Below are 19,793 nucleotides of genomic sequence, written 5' to 3'. Positions count from 1 at the left end.
AGCCAGTGTATGTTGTCCGAGGGGTTGGAAGCCAGTGTATGATGTCCAAGGGGTTGGAAGCCAGTGTATGTTGTCCGAGGGGTTGGAAGCCAGTGTATGTTGTCCGAGGGGTTGGAAGCCAGTGTATGTTGTCCGAGGTGTTGGAAGCCAGTGTATGTTGTCCGAGGGGTTGGAAGCCAGTGTATGTTGTCCGAGGGGTTGGAAGCCAGTGTATGATGTCCAAGGGGTTGGAAGCCAGTGTATGTTGTCCGAGGGGTTGGAAGCCAGTGTATGTTGTCCGAGGGGTTGGAAGCCAGGGATTAGTTGCAGTGAAGTGAGTGAGTGCCTCTGGAGCGGATTTCTTGATTAAGTGCATCGTGGGTACTGATGCCAGAAACCCTTTTCGTTGGCAGCTCACTTCCCACCACATTTAAATGGCTGACTCAGGATTCAAATGTTAATGTGTTTTCAATCTAAACTTAAAAATAGGGAAATACATAAGCTGCTCAATTGGCAATAGTCTGTTGAAAGTACTGAATGGTAGGTTACACAGAATGCTTATGTTAGAGCAGTGGTTACCGACTGAAGTTTGCTCTGGCCGGGATACCCATGGAAGTACCCCCTCTCCTCATGTGCATGTTACCAGTTATCCTATGGTCTCATAAGTCTTCCCTTGTGAATAGCCCAAGTACCCCCGGGGGTCCTAGTAGCCTACTACTGGTTGTGAACCACTGTTAGAGAGAGGAAGAATCCATAGACTCTAACCACTTCTGGGAAAATTGGAAAACACTAAACAAACAACAAACAGAAGAATTATCAATCCAGAATGGAAATGTATGGGTAAACCACTTCTCCAATATTTTTGGCTCTATAACAAAGAACAAACAGCAAACACATATACATGATCACATAAAAATCTTAGAATCAACTATTAAAGACTACCAGAACCCACTGGATTCTTCAATTACCTCGAATGAGCTACAGGACAAAATAAAAACCCTCAATGAAATGATCAAATTAACAGACAACAAATTCCAATTGGATATACTTAAACTCTTTAACATCATCCTTAGGTCTGGCATCTTCCCCAATCCACAAAAGTTGAGACAAATTTGACCTCAATAACTACCGTGGGATATGCATCCACAGCAACCTTGGGAAAATCCTCTGCATTATCATGAACAGCAGACTTGTACATTTCCTCTCTGAAAACAATGTACTGAGCAAATGTCAATATGTCTTTTTACCAAATTATCGTACGACAGAACACGTATTCACCCTGCACACCCTAATTGACAAACAAACAAATCAAAACAAAGGCAAAGTCTTCGCATGCGTTGTTGATTTTTTTAAAAAGCCTTCGACTCAATTTGGCATGAGGGTCTGCCATACAACTTGATGGAAAGTGGTGTTGGCACACACATTTCTTCCCACAGGGCCATTTCTTCTCACAGGGCCGTGGGATGAGACAGGGATGCAGCTTAAGCGTCACCGTCTTCAACATATTTATCAACGAATTGGCGAGGGCACTAGAACAGTCTGCAGCACCCGGCCTCACCCTACTAGAATCTGAGGTCAAATATCCACTGTTTGCTGATGATCTGGTGCTTCTGTCACCAACCAAGGAGGGCCTACAGCAGCACCTAGATCTTCTGCACAGATTCTGCCAGACCTGGGCCCTGACAGTAAATCTCAGTGAGACCAAAATAATGGTGTCCAAAAATTTACATTTACATTTAGGTCCAGTCGCCAGGACCACAAATACAAATTCCATCTAAACACCGTTGCCCTAGAGCACCCAAAAATCTATTATCAAAATCCAGAAAGTAGCCGTTAAATTCTACAACCACCTAAAAGGAGGGGCGATTCCCAAACCTTCCATAACAAAGCCATCACCTACAGAGAGATGAACCTGGAGAAGAGTCTGTTCACAAACACACCCCACAGAGCCCCAGGACAGCAACAGAATTAGACCCAACCAAATCATGAGAAAACAAAAAGATAATTACTTGACACATTGGAAAGAATTTACAAAAAACCAGAGCAACAGAGTTCCAGTAAACATGTGTATAAGGTTACATAATAAATAAAGTTATACTGAATGCCAGCCCCCCTGACCTGTTTGTGTTTGTTTCCTGTCCAGGTTAAGATGACATCACTAACTGTATTGACCCGTACTGACCTGTATTGATCTGTTTGGGAGGAGATGGGACTCTACTCTACGCCTTCTTTCTCTTCAAGGTACCCACTAACACAGATACAGTATATCAGGGTAGCCAACACACCTCCAAGGGAGCTACTGGAACTCGGCGGTGTTCTGGTCAGACTCCGAAAAAGGGCACATCGCGCACCACTTCCCAGCATTCTTCTTGCCAATGTCCAGTCTCTCGACAACAAGGTTGACGAAATCCGCCCGAGCAAGGGTGGCATTCCAGAGGACATCAGAGACTCTAACGTTCTCTGCTTCACGGAAACATGGCTTACTGGGAAGACGCTATCCAGGGCGGTGCAGCCATCCTTCCTTTGTCGGGTTTCTCCACGCATCGCTGACAGAAACATACATCTCTCTGGTAAGAAGAGTGGCGGGGGCGTATGCATCATGACTAACGGGACATGGTGTGATGAAGGAAACATACAGGAACTCAAATCCTTCTGTTCACCTGATTTAGAATTCCTCACAATCAAATGTAGACCGCATTATCTTCCAAGATAATTCTCTTCGATTATAATCACAGCCGTATATATTCCCCCAAGCAGACACATCGATGGCTCTGAACGAACTTTATTTAACTCTTTGCAAACTGGAAACCATTTATCCGGAGGCTGCATTCATTGTAGCTGGGGATTTTAACAAAGCTAATCTGAAAACAAGACTCCCTAAATTTTATCAGCATATCGATTGCGCAACCAGGTGTGGTAAAACCTTGGATCATTGTTACTCTAACTTCCGCGACGCATATAAGGCCCTGCCCTGCATGATTTCCCCCTTTCGGGGAAAGCTGACCACGACTCCATTTTGCTGATCCCTGCCTACAGGCAGAAATTAAAACAAGAGGCTCCCACGCTGAGGTCTGTCCAACGCTGGTCAGACCAAGCTGACTCTACACTCCAAGACTGCTTCCATCACGTGGACTGGGACATGTTTCGTATTGCGTCAGATGGAAATATTGACGAATACGCTGATTCGGTGTGCGAGTTCATTAGAATGTGCGTCGAAGATGTCGTTCCCATAGCAACGATAAAAACATTCCCAAACCAGGAACCGTGGATTGATGGCAGCATTCGCGTGAAACTGAAAGCGCGAACCACTGCTTTTAATCAGGTCAAGGTGTCTGGTAACATGTCCGAATATAAACAATGCAGCTATTCCCTCTGCAAGGCTATTAAACAAGCTAAGCGTCAGTACAGAGACAAAGTGGAATCTCAATTCAATGGCTCAGACACAAGAGGCATGTGGCAGGGTCTACAGTCAATCACGGACTACAAGAAGAAACCCAGCCCAGTCACGGACCAGGATGTCTTGCTCCCAGGCAGACTAAATAACTTTTGCCCGCTTTGAGGACAATACAGTGCCACTGACACGGCCTGCAACGAAAACATGCGGTCTCTCCTTCACTGCAGCCGAGGTGAGTAAGACATTTAAACGTGTTAACCCTCGCAAGGCTGCAGGCCCAGACGGCATCCCCAGCCGCGCCCTCAGAGCATGCGCAGACCAGCTGGCCGGTGTGTTTACGGACATATTCAATCAATCCCTATACCAGTCTGCTGTTCCCACATGCTTCAAGAGGGCCACCATTGTTCCTGTTCCCAAGAAAGCTAAGGTAACTGAGCTAAACGACTACCGCCCGTAGCACTCACTTCCGTCATCATGAAGTGCTTTGAGATACTAGTCAAGGACCATATCACCTCCACCCTACCTGACACCCTAGACCCACTCCAATTTGCTTACCGCCCAAATAGGTCCACAGACGATGCAATCTCAACCACACTGCACACTGCCCTAACCCACCTGGACAAGAGGAATACCTATGTGAGAATGCTGTTCATCGACTACAGCTCGGCATTCAACACCATAGTACCCTCCAAGCTCATCATCAAGCTCAAGACCCTGGGTCTCGACCCCGCCCTGTGCAACTGGGTACTGGACTTCCTGACGGGCCGCCCCAGGTGGTGAGGGTAGGCAACAACATCTCCTCCCCGCTGATCCTCAACACGGGGGGCCCCACAAGGGTGCGTTCTGAGCCCTCTCCTGTACTCCCTGTTCACCCACGACTGCGTGGCCACGCACGCCTCCAACTCAATCATCAAGTTTGCGGACGACACAACAGTGGTAGGCTTGATTACCAACAACGACGAGACGGCCTACAGGGAGGAGGTGAGGGCCCTCGGAGTGTGGTGTCAGGAAAATAACCTCACACTCAACGTCAACAAAACTAAGGAGATGATTGTGGACTTCAGGAAACAGCAGAGGGAACACCCCCTATCCACATCGATGGAACAGTAGTGGAGAGGGTAGCTAGTTTTAAGTTCCTTGGCATACACATCACAGACAAACTGAATTGGTCCACTCACACTGACAGCATCGTGAAGAAGGCGCAGCAGCGCCTATTCAAAGGAGGCTGAAGAAATTCTTGTCACAAACACAAACTTCTACAGATGCACAATCGAGAGCATCCTGGCGGGCTGTATCACCGCCTGGTACGGCAACTGCTCCGCCCTCAACCGTAAGGCTCTCCAGAGGGTAGTGAGGACTGCACAACGCATCACCGGGGGCAAACTACCTGCCCTCCAGGACACCTACACCACCCGTTGTTACAGGAAGGCCATAAAGATCATCAAGGACATCAACCACCCGAACCACTGCCTGTTCACCCCGCTATCATCCAGAAGGCGAGGTCAGTACAGGTGCATCAAAGCTGGGACCGAGAGACTGAAAAACAGCTTCTATCTCAAGGCCATCAGACTGTTAAACAGCCACCACTAACATTGAGTGGCTGCTGCCAACACACTGTCATTGACACTGACCCAAATCCAGCCATTTTAATAATGGGAATTGATGGGAAATGATGTAAATATATCACTAGCCACTTTAAACAATGCTACCTTATATAATGTTACTTACCCTACATTATTCATCTCATATGCATATGTATATACTGTACTCTACATCATCGACTGCATCCTTATGTAATACATGTATCACTAGCCACTTTAACTATGCCACTTTGTTTACTTTGTCTACACACTCATCTCATATGTATATACTGTACTCGATACCATCTACTGTATGCTGCTCTGTACCATCACTCATTCATATATCCTTATGTACATATTCCTTATCCCCTTACACTGTGTATAAGACAGTAGTTTTGGAATTGTTAGTTAGATTACTTGTTGATTATCACTGCATTGTCGGAACTAGAAGCACAAGCATTTCGCTACACTCGCATTAACATCTGCTAACCATGTGTATGTGACAAATAAAATTTGATTTGATTTGATTTGATTTGTCTATGCAGGTCTTTGATCCAACCCTGCGCCAACACACCTGCTTAATCTGTCCAGGGTCTTGTACTTGAGTGGCTCAGGGCAGGCTGGGTGTGTGTGTGTATGGTGATGTAAATATCTGAGGCAGTGTGTTTGGGTTAGTCATTGTTGTACTTGGAACATAACGTGGTGTTGAGCTGAGTTGTCCTTGGCCAGACTTGGTTGCGTCCAAAATGGAAGTACCCTATTCCCTACATTGTTTACTACTTTTGACCAGAGCCCATAGGGTGCCATTTGGGACACAGTCTTGGAATGAGACATGCTGTTAGGTAATGTTCCTGAAATCAGGCCAGATTTTACTTTTTTCTTCATATTTCCAGTATGTTATACAATGTTTCTCTCTCTCTCTCTCTCTCTCTCTCTCTCTCTCTCTCTCTCTCTCTCTCTCTCTCTCTCTCTCTCTCTCTCTCTCTATCTCAATTCAATTCAATTCAATTCAATTCAATTCAAGGGCTTTATTGGCATGGGAAACATGTGTTAACATTGCCAAAGCAAGTGAGGTAGATAATATATAAAGTGAATATATAAAGTGAAATAAACAATAAATAATTAACAGTAAACATTACACATACATAAGTTTCAAAACAATAAAGACATTACAAATGTCATATTATATATATACAGTGTTTTAACAATGTACAAATGGTTAAAGGACACAAGATAAAATAAATAAGCATAAATATGGGTTGTGAGTATTTTGTGGGCAGTGAGCACATAGCCTGTCTTCTCTTGAGAGCCATGTCTGCCTACGGCGGCCTTTCTCAATAGCAAGGCTATGCTCACTGAGTCTGTACATAGTCAAAGCTTTCTTTAATTCTGGGTCAGTCACAGTGGTCAGGTATTCTGCCGCTGTGTACTCTCTGTTTAGGGTCAAATAGCATTCTAGTTGGCTCTGTTTTTTTGTTAATTCTCTCTCTCTCTCTCTCTCTCTCTCTCTCTCTCTCTCTCTGCAGTGTTCCTCCACTTATGGCGTTCCATTTAGGTTATCTGACTGTGTTCAAGTATGAATCATACAAAACAGAGGTGGCTAAAGTATTTAATGGCTGAGGATTCTTTTCAAAGAAAAGGTTATAGTGCTGTGCATCAGTGATCTGTCTGTCGGTCTGTCTGTCTGTCTGTCTGTCTGTACCAGGTAATGCAGCCATCACGCTGCATAGTCGTCTGAAGGTTAAGATGGTGAAGTACATGCTCCATAAGACAAGCCAGCCAGGCCAGCATCAATACCAGGGCCTATGGACGCCAGGGATTTGGGGGCCAGGAGTATGGGGGCCTGGGCCAACCTGGGGCCAGCCGGACACAGAGCACAACACCACTGTTACACCAAAAACAAGTTACTCTGCAAATGCAGGTGAGGATAATACCACAAAGGACTTAATCCCTATCCCCTAGCTCCTAACCTTTACTCACTAGGCACTAACCCCTAGCTCCTACTCCTAGCCTCTTCCCTGTAGCCTCTGACCCCTAACCCCTAGTCCTTACACCTGGCCCCTAGCTCCTAAGCCCTATCCCCTAATCCTAGTCCCTTCTCCTAGCCCCTAACCCCTAGGCACGATTGTGGATCTGAGAGGATTGGATAGGTGTATAAGCAATAGGACTGGGCTAGACTGGGCAGATAAAGGCTGTAGTTCTTCCTGATATTTACACAGGGTCGTGTACGAGTTAGTAAACCTACTCCTCTGACCTGGCTAAATCAGAGGGAGAATGGAGCAGAGCCGTTATGGTGAATGTGGTGAACATTTACACGTCATTGCCATTTTCTCAAACTCCTTGAGAGTTTTTGTTCCTTTCCCGTAACAGGTAAAATAAGAACTACACTTCTACATAAGACAGCTTAGCTGTACATTTAACAAGTTATCCAACACATCAGATCAAGATTAAACAGAGTACTAAATTGATATAGACAATCTCCCCCAGACCTATAAAATATATCCTGGTATTAAATAGATTCAGGTTAGTGTCCAGAGCCAAACAGACTCATAGGCTTTCAGACAACAGCTGTGAAACATTCAGGTGAACTTTATCAGTGGATAAATCTCAGAAAGCTTCTCTAGTATAACTGGATTCATCCTTCAGACACGGTGTAAATACTATTCCCTTAATAGTGCACTACTTTTGAGCCATAGGGCTCTGGTCAAAAGGAGTTCACTATCGTGGACAGAGTGCCATTTGGGATGCATCCTGAAAGTGTCAAGCCTTGTGACGTTCTTCCCAGGCATTCCCTCTTCTCCTTCTCTCCCTCCTCTCCTCCTCCAACCGTTCTGTCTGGGAGCGTCACCAGTCTCCATGGCAGCAGTCAAAATAAAGTGGATGTAAGCGGCCCTGTTGAGACAGTTGCCGTGGTTACGACAGCGTCACACAGACTGATTCAGACTGGGGACCCTAATGTGCTCTGACGCTTTTAGTCGGACACACACACACTAGTCTGTTGAACAACATGCCTCAGTCTGTCATACAGAGGAGAGACATTATACTGTGTTTTTTCCCCTGCAAAACCATTTCCTCTCCTGCTACTCGTGAGTGATTTTTCTCACACTGATGTAATGCTGATTTACTCGTTATTTAGAAGGAGCTGAAGTTGAGCTTTTGCTTTAACGTTATTCTCCAGATGCATTTTCTCCTCTTCAGAAAGGTGGGGATATCTAGTAAGTCCTAGATCAACCATCATGAGCTTTATGATCTTTTTAAGGGGCAATCTGCAGTTCAAACAATAGCAAAGCATAGGCCACACCACTGTTTTGGTAAAGTAATGAGGTCTGGGGCTGGAGGAATGTAACCACTTTCAAATTCCTGGACAGGGCTATGGATGTAAAGACTGACCATCCATGACATCAACATAGTTTTAACCATGTTTTGAGACTGTACAGGGTTTGTTTACACTTACACAAGCACATGGACTAGCCAGCCAAATAGAATAAGTAGCCAGACTCCCCCTGGGTTAATCATTTTTGCTGAACAAGCTCTATTTTTGTTGGCCCTTGATTCCATCTAAAATACTCAGTGAAATGATTGAATACTTTTTTTTACCTCCCAGATTGGAAAAAGGTTACATTTAAAATCAAACAAATTGTGTGAAGGCCACTTTTTCAAATAACAAAATGGGTCTCTAAAATAAACAGAACAGATGCTCAATTAAGTTCTGAGTCCACACTTGTTAAGAGAACAGAGAGAACGACATCAGTTAAATGACTGAATTTCAACAAGTGTTTGCAACTCTCTTTGTGAATAAAAAAAATACTTGTTTAGCAACAGACCCACAGATTTCTTCTTAAAGGTCTAATGCAGCCATTTTTATATCAGTATCAAATCATTTCTCAGTAAAAATTAAGTACCTTATACTATAATAGATATAAAAAAATGGGCAAAAACCAGCTGTTATTGGCAGAGATGTCTGGAACTGTCTTTGTTATTGGTCTGTTAACCAATTTGCCGCATGGGGATGTCACCATGGAAAGACAAAACTCCCGCCCATGCAAGCTTTCTGATTAAAAGGTCATGTGTAAAGATTATATTTTCTACCAGCAACTATAAGAAAATAACTGATCAACATTTTTCACAATTTTACAGTGTTAGTTTCATCAGCTGTTGTACAATATGATATAAAACACAGACAAACTTAATTTTGACTGCACTGGGCCTTTAAAGAATCCATTGAGAGTCTGCTGACTTCCACAGGCTTTGAGCTTCCTTTTAATAGACATTTGATCAGTTATTTGCAATACAGGGATGATTGAAGAATGAAGCAGGTGTTAAACGTGGGCCATGCTACACAGAAAGCGGCAGTTGACTACACCATTGTCAACACATTGAATAAATTAGTAGACATATAGCAACATCTTGGAAAATACCATAAGCATCATTAGCTTTTAAAACAATTCAATCGGTTTTCTTTTTTCATATTTTGGACCACAGTGAGACTCTCTCTCCACTAGCCTACCTGTTTTTCCTGCAGTGAGGAAGATTCACCATCTTCATTTTTTTTTTGTTGCTAGTAATTGATCTGCTGATAATCGGCAAAAAGCCAAATGAACAGCTCTCTTATCGATTCGGTAGGCTACTGACGAGTCACTCACTTCTGTTGGACTTCATATGGAAAAAACAAAGGAGATCTTTAGTTTGCTTGTCCCGGTGTGATATAATAGACATAACTACATTGTGTGATTTATGAATGGCAAGGATACAGTGCCTTTAGAAAAGCAGAATTGTTTTGCTCTTTTACATTTTTTTTAAATCCTGAAAAACTCCCCAGTCCTTAAAGATTACAAGCATACCCATAACATGATGCAACCACCACTATGCTTGAAAATATGTAGAGTGATACTCTGTAATGTGTTTGTTTGGATTTGCCCCAAACGTAACACTTTATATCATATTACTTTCGAGCCTTTGTTGCAAACAGGATGCATGTTTTGGAATAGTTGTACTCTGTACAGACTTCCTTATTCACTCTGTCAATTAGTTTAGTATTGTGGAGTAACTACAATGCTATTGATCCATCCTCAGTTCTCCTATCACACCCATTCAACTCTAAATGTTTTAAAGTTACCATTGGCCTTCTGGTGAAATCCCTGAATGCTTTCCTTCCTTTCCGGGCAACTGAATTAGGAAGGACGCCTTTATCTTTGTAGTGACTGGGTGTATTTACAGTGCATTCAGAAAGTATTCAGACCACTTGACTTTTTCACATTTTGTTACGTTACAGCCTTATTCTAAACTTGATTAAATCCCTCCCCCATCAATCTACACACAATACCCCATAATGACAAAGCTCAAACATGTTTAGAAATATTTGCAAATGTATTAAAAATAAAAAACAGATTTACTTAAGTATTCAGACCCTTTACTCAGTACTTTGTTGGAGCACCTTTGGCAGCGATTTACAGCCTCGAGTCTTCTTGGGTATGACGCTACAAGCTTGGCACACCTGTATTTGGGGAGTTTCTACCATTGTTCTCTGCAAATCCTCTCAAGCTCTGTCAGGTTGGATGGGATGCGTAGCTGCACAGCTATTTTCAGGTCTCTCCAGAGATGTTCAATTGGGTTCAAGTCCAGGCTCTGGCTGGGCCACTCAAGGACATTGAGACTTGTCCCGAAGCCACTCCTGAGTTGTTTTGGCTGTGTGCTTAGGGTTGTTGTCCTGTTGGAAGGTGAACCTTTGCCCCAGTCTGAGGATCAGAGCGCTCTGGAGCAGGTTTTCATCAAGGATCTCGCTGTACTTTCCTCTGTTCATCTTTCCCTTGATCCTGATTAGTTTCCCAGTCCCTGCCACTGAAAAATATCCCCACAGCATGATCCTGCCACCCCCATGCTTCACCGTAGCGATGGTGCCAGGTTTCCTCCAGACATTACGCTTGGCCAAAGATTTCAATCTTGGTTTTTATCAGACCAGAGAATCTTGTTTCCCATGGTCTGAGAGTCCTTTAGGTGCCTTTTGGCAAACTCCAAGCAGGCTGTCATGTGCCTTTTACTGAGGAGTGGCTCCCGTCTGGCCACTACCATAATGGCCTGATTGGTGGAGTGCTGCAGAGATGGTTGTACTCCTGGAAGGTTCTCCCAACTCCACAGAGGAACTCTAGAGCTCTGTCAGAGTGACCATTGGGTTCTTGGTCACCTCTCTGACCAAGGCCCTTCTGCCCCGATTACTCAGTTTGGCCGGGCAGCCAGCTCTAGGAAGAGTCTTGGTGATTCCAAACTTCTTCTATTTAAGAATGATGTAGGGGACCTGTTGGGGACCTTCAATGCTGCAAAAGAAATGTGGTACCCTTCCCCAGATCTGTGCCTCATCACAATGCCGTCTCGGAGCTCTACGGACAATTCCTTCTTCCTCATGGCTTGTTTTTTGCTCTGACATGCACTGTCAACTGTGGGACCTTATACAGACAGGTGTGTGCCTTTCCCAATCATGTCCAATCAATTGAATTTACCACAGGTGGACTCCAATCAAGTTGTAGAAACATCTCAAGGATGATAAATGGAAACAAGATGCACGTGAGTTCAATTTTGAGTCTCATAGCAAAGGGTCTGAATACTTATGTAAATAAGGAATTTCTGTTATTTATTTTTAGTACATTTGATAACATTGATAAAAACCTGTTTTTCGCTTTGTCATTATGGGGTATTGTGTGTAGATTGATGAATAAAAAAAATATTTCATCCCGTTTTAGAATAAGGCTGTACGTAACAAAATGTGGAAAAAGACAATGGGCCTGAATACGGGCTCGTCTGGCCGACGATGTTTCTGACTCCTCAGATACAGAGAACTGAACACACACACACACACACACACACACACACACACACACACACACACACACACACACACACACACACACACACACACACACACACACACACACACACACGCGCACACACGCACAAACACACTGACATACACATAGATGTACACAGGAACTGAAAACACGCAAGCACAGACACTGTCTTGGCTGGGAAGTGCTATAACAGAACAGTCGCATGCTGAACAGGTTATGATGCTAAGTGACTGTTTTTTTGGGGGGGGCCCATGGATGGTTCACTTCACATGCAGCATGTATTAGTGTAGTTATAATCATCACTCTTTTGTAGTATCCAGTTACATTCCAAATATTTTAATTAAACTGACCTGTACAGACCGCACAAGTTGAGGGAGATGCCATAGAAATAGAATGAGATAGAACCCATTCTAGTTCTGTGGATTATACTGTACATGTTTCTCACTCAAGGTTGAAAACCAATGGCCACTAGATGGCCATGCTGCAAAGAGAAATACACTGAGTGTACAGAACATTATGAACACCTGCACTTTCCATCACATAGACTGACCAGGTGAATCCAGGTGAAAGCATTGTCACTTGTTAAATCCACTTCAATCAGTGTAGATGAAGAAGAGGAGACAGGTTAAAGAAGGATTTTTAAGCCTTGAGACATGGTTTGCCAATTCAGAGGGTGAATTCATGGGTATGGTTCATTTGGGGTATGTGTAGTAGGTGCCAAGCTGTAACGCTCAATGAGTGATTGGGTGTGGAGTCAGGCGCATAGAGCAAATGATGTGGGAAAAAACACGCTTTAATGTCCAAAATCAAAAAGAACAAAATAGTTATACCCAACACAGGTGTAACTATTACTACAATAAGTACCCTTAGGTAAAAATACCAGGACAGTGAGAAAACCCAACAAAACACTAACACCTCTCACAAAATACAGAAGAACAAGCCCACGCAAACAGAAGCGGGCTAAATAAACGTAAATAACCCCACCCTAACAACCAAACAATGAACAGGTGAAACCAATTAGACAAAACCAAACGAACACGGAACAAAGGATCGGTGGCAGCTAGTAGACCGGCGACGACGACCGTCGAGCGCCACCCGAACAAGAAGGGGAGCCACCTTCGGTAATATTCGTGACACAATTCAGTCTCTCGATGTGCAAAACTGATAGAGACATACCCCAAGCGACTTACAGCTGTAATCGCAGCAAAAGGTGGCGCTACAAAGTATTAACTTAAGGGGGCTGAATAATTTTGCACCCCAATTTTTCAGTTTTTGATTTGTTAAAAAAGTTTGAAATATCCAATAAATGTCGTTCCACTTCATGATTGTGTCCCACTTGTTGTTGATTCTTCACAAAAAAATACAGTTTTATATCTTTATGTTTGAAGCCTGAAATGTGGCAAAAGGTCGCAAAGTTCAAGGGGGCCGAATACTTTCGCAAGGCACTGTATCTAGGGGGATGGCCCACATGGGGGTAAATGTAAGGAAAATGGCACCGCACAACTTCCAGAAAACTGTTGAATTCAAAGTAGGGATTTCCTGGCTAGTTGAGGTAAGACAGTAATTCTGCTCAAACAGTTGAAGTCAGAAGTTTACATACACGTAGGTTGGAGTCATTAAAACTCGTTTATCAACCACTCCACAAATGTCTTGTTAATAAACTATAGTTTTGGCAAGTCGGTTAGGACATCTACTTTGTGCATGTGTAGCCGATGCGAAATGGCTAGCTAATTTAGCGGCGGTGCGCGCTGGTAGCGTTTCAATCGGTGACGTCACTTGCTCTGAGACCTTGAAGTAGTGGTTCCCCTTGCTCTGCAAGGGCTGTGGCTTTTGTGGAGCGATGGGTAACGATGCTTCGAGGGTGACTGTTGACGTGTGCAGAGCGTCCCTGGTTCCCGCCCGGGTCGAAGGGACGGACGTAAAAGTCTATACTGACACATGACACAGGTAATTTTTGCAACAATTGTTTACACACAGATTATTTCACTTATAATTCACTGTATCACAATTCCAGTGGATCAGAAGTTTACATACACTAAGTTGACTGAGCCTTTATCAGCTTGGAAAATTCCAGAAAATTATGTCATGGGTTTAGAAGCTTCTGATAAGCTAATTGACAACATTTGAGTCAATTAGAAGTCTACCTGTGGATGTATTTCAAGACCAACCTTCAAACTCAGTGACAAACAAAATAGATGGCATCATGAGGGGGGACGGAAAAAATGATGTGGATATATTGAAGCAACATCTCAAGACATCATTCAGGAAGTTAAAGCTTGGTCGAAAATGAGTTTTCCACATGGACAATGACCCCAAGCATACTTCCAAAGTTGTGGCAAATTTACTTAAGGACAACAAAGGCAAGGTGTTGGAGTGGCCATCACAAGCTCTGACCTCAATCCCATAGAAAATGTGTGGGCAGAACTGAAACAGTGTGTGTGTGCTAGCAGGCCTACCAAACTGACTCAGTTACACCAGCTCTGTCAGGAGGAATGGGCCAAAATTCACCCAATTTATTGTGGGAAGCTTGTGGAAGGCTTCCCGAAACGCTTTGCCCAAGTTAAACAATTTAAAGACAATGCTACCAAATACTAAGAGTGTATGTAAACTTCTGAACCACTGAGAATGTGATGAAAGAAATAAAAGTTTAAATCAATCAATCTCTCTTCTATTATTCTGACATTTCACATTCTTAAAATAAAATGGTGATCCTAATTGACCTAAAACAGGGATTATTTGCTAGGATTAAATGTCAGGAATTGTGAAAAACTGAGTTTAAATGTATTTGGCTAAGGTGTATGTAAATTTCTGATTTCAACTGTACATTATGCAACTACACATTGACACATCCAGCCCAAATCGGGAGGTTTAAAACACTTACCTGTCGCCAAGGTTCACTGGGCATGTCTTTAAGTCTCTGTACATGACAGATAGTGCCAATAGTCTCTCCCTCCTCTAGTTCACTTCTCCCCACACAGACACATCTTTATATATGAAGTTAATCTAAATTATTATACCCACTTGTGTGATAGTCTTGTAATATTTATATTATTCTGGTTATGGGGTTTAAAAACGATTTCAGTGATACAAAGTTTGCTTTAGTAATCTCATGATGGATCAGTCATAGACATCTCTCCTCTCATTCAGTGTTCAATGTTTTGGTCAACTGTAGATCAGCTGTTTAATTATTATGAAATGATTCTTATTTATTCTGTATATAGATAATATATTCAATCACCACATTAATTATATGAATATATTATTGCACATATATCTCCTCTAGTTTATACTTTGTATGTTTAGTGGTATTCTATATCTTACATGAAGAGGTCAATTTACTGAATATTTAAAATAGGTGGTGGCGAGAATTATGATCTTTTCGTGGTCACAACATGCCTTTCACCATAATGTTGGAGAGATTGTTCCTTTTGAAACACATATTTGTCTTATTTAGGGTTGATTCTGTGCTGAAGTAAAGCTTTCTATCACAGTTACTGTGTCTCAATCTGTTCTATTTGGTGACAATGTGAAACGATAGGTCAGGTTTATACAGCGGTGTAAATCCCTAGGAACCAAATGTTCTATTTGCTTACAATGTCTTTCACCACTTGTCATATCCACTAGGGGGATGTCTTTCACCACTTGTCATATCCACTAGGGGGATGTCTTTCACCACTTGTCATATCCACTAGGGGGATGTCTTTCACCACTTGTCATATCCACTAGGGGGATGTCTTTCACCACTTGTCATATCCACTAGGGGATGTCTTTCACCACTTGTCATATCCACTAGGGGATGTCTTTCACCACTTGTCATATCCACTAGGGGATGTCTTTCACCACTTGTCATATCCACTAGGGGATGTCTTTCACCACTTGTCATATCCACTTGGGGATCATATCCACTAGGGGATGTCTTTCACCACTTGTCATATCCACTAGGGGATGTCTTTCACCACTTGTCATATCCACTAGGGGATGTCTTTCACCACTTGTCATATCCACTAGGGGATGTCTTTCACCACTTGTCATATCCACTAGGGGATGTCTTTCACCACTTGTCATATCCACTAGGGGATGTCTTTCACCACTTGTCATATCCACTATGTCTTTCACCACTTGTCATATCCACTAGGGGGATGTCTTTCACCACTTGTCATATCCACTTGGGGATGTCTTTCACCACTTGTCATATCCACTAGGGGATGTCTTTCACCACTTGTCATATCCACTAGGGGGATGTCTTTCACCACTTGTCATATCCACTAGGGGATGTCTTTCACCACTTGTCATATCCACTAGGGGATGTCTTTCACCACTTGTCATATCCACTAGGGGGATGTCTTTCACCACTTGTCATATCCACTAGGGGATGTCTTTCACCACTTGTCATATCCACTAGGGGATGTCTTTCACCACTTGTCATATCCACTAGGGGATGTCTTTCACCACTTGTCATATCCACTAGGGGATGTCTTTCACCACTTGTCATATCCACTAGGGGGATGTCTTTCACCACTTGTCATATCCACTAGGGGATGTCTTTCACCACTTGTCATATCCACTAGGGGGATGTCTTTCACCACTTGTCATATCCACTAGGGGATGTCTTTCACCACTTGTCATATCCACTAGGGGATGTCTTTCACCACTTGTCATATCCACTAGGGGGATGTCTTTCACCACTTGTCATATCCACTAGGGGATGTCTTTCACCACTTGTCATATCCACTAGGGGATGTCTTTCACCACTTGTCATATCCACTAGGGGATGTCTTTCACCACTTGTCATATCCACTATGGGGGATGTCTTTCACCACTTGTCATATCCACTAGGGGGATGTCTTTCACCACTTGTCATATCCACTAGGGGGATGTCTTTCACCACTTGTCATATCCACTAGGGGGATGTCTTTCACCACTTGTCATATCCACTAGGGGGATGTCTTTCACCACTTGTCATATCCACTAGGGGGATGTCTTTCACCACTTGTCATATCCACTAGGGGGATGTCTTTCACCACTTGTCATATCCACTAGGGGATGCCTTTCACCACTTGTCATATCCACTAGGGGATGTCTTTCACCACTTGTCATATCCACTAGGGGGATGTCTTTCACCACTTGTCATATCCACTAGGGGGATGTCTTTCACCACTTGTCATATCCACTTGTCATATCCACTAGGGGGATGTCTTTCACCACTTGTCATATCCACTAGGGGGATGTCTTTCACCACTTGTCATATCCACTAGGGGGATGTCTTTCACCACTTGTCATATCCACTAGGGGGATGTCTTTCACCACTTGTCATATCCACTAGGGGGATGTCTTTCACCACTTGTCATATCCACTAGGGGGATGTCTTTCACCACTTGTCATATCCACTAGGGGGATGTCTTTCACCACTTGTCATATCCACTTGGGGGATGTCTTTCACCACTTGTCATATCCACTAGGGGGATGTCTTTCACCACTTGTCATATCCACTAGGGGGATGTCTTTCACCACTTGTCATATCCACTAGGGGGATGTCTTTCACCACTTGTCATATCCACTAGGGGGATGTCTTTCACCACTTGTCATATCCACTAGGGGATGTCTTTCACCACTTGTCATATCCACTAGGGGGATGTCTTTCACCACTTGTCATATCCACTAGGGGGATGTCTTTCACCACTTGTCATATCCACTAGGGGATGTCTTTCACCACTTGTCATATCCACATGTCTTTCACCACTTGTCATATCCACTGGGGATGTCTTTCACCACTTGTCATATCCACTAGGGGATGTCTTTCACCACTTGTCATATCCACTAGGGGATGTCTTTCACCACTTGTCATATCCACTAGGGGATGTCTTTCACCACTTGTCATATCCACTAGGGGATGTCTTTCACCACTTGTCATATCCACTTGGGGATGTCTTTCACCACTTGTCATATCCACTAGGGGATGTCTTTCACCACTTGTCATATCCACTAGGGGATGTCTTTCACCACTTGTCATATCCACTAGGGGATGTCTTTCACCACTTCACCACTTGTCATATCCACTTGGGGGTGTCTTTCACCACTTGTCATATCCACTAGGGGATGTCTTTCACCACTTGTCATATCCACTAGGGGATGTCTTTCACCACTTGTCATATCCACTAGGGGATGTCTTTCACCACTTGTCATATCCACTAGGGGATGTCTTTCACCACTTGTCATATCCACTAGGGGGATGGCTTTCACCACTTGTCATATCCACATGGGGGATGTCTTTCACCACTTGTCATATCCACTAGGGGGATGTCTTTCACCACTTGTCATATCCACTAGGGGGATGTCTTTCACCACTTGTCATATCCACTAGGGGGATGTCTTTCACCACTTGTCATATCCACTAGGGGGATGTCGTTCACCACTTGGAATCCTCATTCTGCTCGTTCAAATCAAATCGAATTGTATTTGTCACATGCACCGAATACAATAGGTGTTGACCTTACCGTGAAATGCTTATTTACAAGTCCATATCAACAATGCAGTTTTAAGGAAATAGACTTAAGAAATGATTTACTAAGTAAACTAAAATGTAAAAAATGTATGCAGCATTATCATGGAAACAAAGACCATATATATATATATATATATATATATATATCAACCTGGGATCATGACTAGTTGGTCTTTATATATATATATATATATAACACACTACCTGTCAAAAGGTTTAGAACACCTACTCATTCAAGGGTACTTCTTTATTTTTACTATTTTCTACATTGTAGAATAATAGTGAAAACATCAAAACTATGAAATATAGAATCAGGTAGTAACCAAACAATTGTTAAACTATTTTATATTTTGGATTCTTCAAAGTACCCATAATTTGCCTTGATGACAGATTTGCACATTCAAGGTATTCTATCAACCAGCTTCATGAGGTAGTCACCTGGAATGCATTTCAATTAACAGGTGTTCTTTCTTAAAAGTTAATTTGTGGAATTTCTTTCCTTCTTAATGCGTTTGAGCCAATCAGTTGTGTTGTGATCAGGTGGGGGGATACAGAAGATAGCCCTATTTGGTAAAAGACCAGTCAATATTATGGCAAGAACAGCTCAAATAAGCAAAGAGAAACAACAGTCCATCATTACTTTAAGACATGAAGGTCAGTCAATCTGAAAAATGTCAAGAACTTTGAAAGTTTCTTCAAGTGCAGTCGCAAAAAACATCAAGCGCTATAACATCAAGCGCTCTCATGAGGACCGCCACGGGAATGGAAGACCCAGAGTTACCTATGATGCAGAGGATAAGTTCATTAGAGTTACCAGCCACAGAAATTGCATCCCAAATAAATGCTTCACGGAGATCAAGTGACAGACATATCTCAACATCAACTGTTGAAAGGAGACTGTGTGAATCAGGTCTTCATGGTCGAATTGCTGCAAAGAAACCTTGACTAAAGGACACCAATAATAAGAAGAGACTTGCTTGGACCAAGAAACATGAGCAATGGAAATTTGTCCTTTAGTCTGGAGACTAAATTGGAGATATTTGGTTCCAACCGCTGTGTCTTTGTGAGACGGGGTGTTGGTGAACGGATGATCTCTGCATGTGTATTTCCCACCGTAAAGCATGGAGGAGGAGGTGTGATGGTGTGGGGGTGCTTTGCTGGTAAAACTATCTGTGATCACACTTAACCAGCATGGCTACCACAGCATTCGTCAGCGATATGCCATTTGGTTTGTGCTTAGTGGGACTATCATTTGTTTTTCAACAGGACAATGACCTAAAACACACCTCCAGGCTGTGTAAGGTTTATTTTACCAAGAAGGAGAGTGAGTGATGGAGTGCTGCATCAGATTACCTGGCCTCCACAATCACCCGACCTTAACCCAACTGAGATGGTTTGGGATGAGTCGGAGCGCAGAGTGAAGGAAAAGCAGCCAACACGCACTTAGCATATGTAGGAACTCCTTCAAGACTGTTAGAAAGGCATTCCAGGTGACTACC

Source organism: Oncorhynchus keta, chromosome 15, assembly GCF_023373465.1.
Source record: "Oncorhynchus keta strain PuntledgeMale-10-30-2019 chromosome 15, Oket_V2, whole genome shotgun sequence".
NCBI classification, from domain to species: Eukaryota; Metazoa; Chordata; class Actinopteri; order Salmoniformes; family Salmonidae; genus Oncorhynchus; species Oncorhynchus keta.
The sequence above is the reverse complement of the archived record's forward strand: the minus strand, read 5'-3'. Positions refer to the sequence as shown.